Source organism: Colossoma macropomum, unplaced genomic scaffold (assembly GCF_904425465.1).
Source record: "Colossoma macropomum unplaced genomic scaffold, Colossoma_macropomum, whole genome shotgun sequence".
NCBI classification, from domain to species: domain Eukaryota; kingdom Metazoa; phylum Chordata; class Actinopteri; order Characiformes; family Serrasalmidae; genus Colossoma; species Colossoma macropomum.
In genome coordinates this window covers 22,354,662-22,356,877 of record NW_023494788.1, presented here as the reverse complement: position 1 = coordinate 22,356,877, position 2,216 = coordinate 22,354,662, and positions in this window count along the sequence as shown.

The following is a 2,216-nucleotide window of genomic DNA, read 5'->3' as shown; positions in this document are numbered from 1 at the left end:
TCTAAAGAGCTTTAGCTTTCATAGTTTGTCTTAAATATGAAAACGTATGAAATGTATTTGGGGCTGTGTGAATAGGGTTAAGCATCATTTCAGAGAAGTAAAGAGTCGGAAAGTTTTACAAACTGGGACAAGAACTTTTAGCACTTACGGTTTGTAAAGAACCTTCCTGGAGGGTTCTTTAAAGAATCATTTTAGTAAAGTTGTGCGTCTGTGAATAATCTTTTTAAAGAACCTGCTTGTAACGTTGAAGTACTGTAGCATTTACAGGTTTTACCTAGAACCATATCTCCGAGACAAGATTTAAATACACGCTTAAAATAAGGATGGTAAAGACGTCTTTGGAGCCAAAGAAGAACCACTTTTGGTTCTCTAAGGAACCTTCCTGGAGGATTCTTTAAAGAATGATTTTAGCTGTGCTGCTGTGAAGAATCTTTTTAAAGTTTAAAGAACCTGTTTGTAACGTTGAAGTTCTGTAGCATTTACAGGTTTTACCTAGAACCATATATCCAAACTAAGAATCATATACAGGCTTAAAATAAGAATGCTGAAAAATTCTCTGGAGCCATAGAAGAACTCCTTTTGGTGCCCTAAAGAACCTTCCTGGAAGGTTCTTTGAAGCATCATTGTAGTTAATGAGCTGTGCAAATGTGGAGAACTATTTTAAAGTTTAGTTTTTTCTTAGAACCGTACATCCAAGCCAAGAACAGTAAAATAACAATGTCAAAAGTACTCTTTGGAGCAGTGCCATAGAGGAACCACTTTTGGTTCCCTTTAGACCCTGCCAATGGAAGGTTCTTTAAAGAACCATTTCAGTAAGTGAGCTGTGTGAATGTGAAGAACCTTTAAGAAAGGTTCTCTACACATGATGTAGGGTTTAGAAGCAATTTTCAGTTTTTCCTAGAACGATACACCCAAGAAATGAACCTTATACACTCCTAAAAATAAGGGTGCCATAAAGGGTTCCTCGAAGCGGTGCTGCTTTTGGTTCCTTAAAGAACCTTCCAATGCAAAGTTAAAGAACGTCCACGCAATATAAAGCTTTATGCACATATTACACGCAAATGCAATCTAATATAAATGTACAGTTTACAGGGTTTTCCTAGAACCATACATCCAAGCCAAGAATCATATACACTCTTAAAAATAAGAGTGCTTCTTGGTTCCCCAAAGAATTCCATTTGAGGGTTCTTTAAAGAACGATTTTTGTAAATGAGCTGTGTGAGTATGAAAAACATCTGTAAAGTTTAAAGAACCTCCACATGATGCAAAGTTTCAAATTAAGTTATTTATCACACGTGCAATCTAGAACCGTCTAGGAACCTTTATTTAGACTGCACATAAACGCCGTGACTGGGTCTTTAGTAGTCTGCTTGGCCAGTGTTTACGTTTCTTGGTTCCTCTACTAAAGAAACTTATATGAATCAGAGAGTTTATGTGTAACTGGGGGCCGAGTGAAAATGTTTCAGGAAATACCAGCCTTTTTTTTTTTCCAAAGGAAAAGCTGACATTCCACAGAATGTTCTTAAAAGAACGCTGGTAGGATATATAGTTAGCCTGCTTTGAAATTAAGGTACTCCATCCATGCCTGAGATTCTGCTGGCCAGATGTGTGAGGGAGGAAAGAAAGGAAAGGGGAAGTGTTAGCCGTCTCGGGTTGCTTGTCTGTCGTACGGTGTCTTGGCCGAGGGAGTGAGGAGAAAACCTGAAAACAAGAGGAACTTTGGATTCCCGTTTTCTGGCCTGTCAGACGCGAGTAGTTTACTGCGTTTGTCTGAATGTAAGTCTGTCCATAAACTCTTGTGCAGAAATAATTGCTCCGTTTGGCACTAAGATCAGTGTTTGTAAGCAGGAGAGACTTTAAGTCGGTGGTTGTGTGCGCTCCCCATTATATTTTTCCAAGAAAATAGGGCACTTGGACAGCTGCCTAGAAGGCCTAGTCCCTTCCGTCAGAGTTGAGTCCAGATTTGCCAAATCCCGCTCTGTCTGGAAAATGGAGTAGGCTCCTTACTCACAACCAAAACAAAGATGTGTGGTTTTTAGATTGTAGCCCCTCACTTAACATCAGAAGAAAAGGATACAACAGTCTACGTTGTTTTAGTTATTCAGAGAACTAATATATATGTATATATATATATGTGTGGTATATATATATATATATATATATATATATATATATATATATATATGGTGTGTGTGTGTGTATATAATATATATATA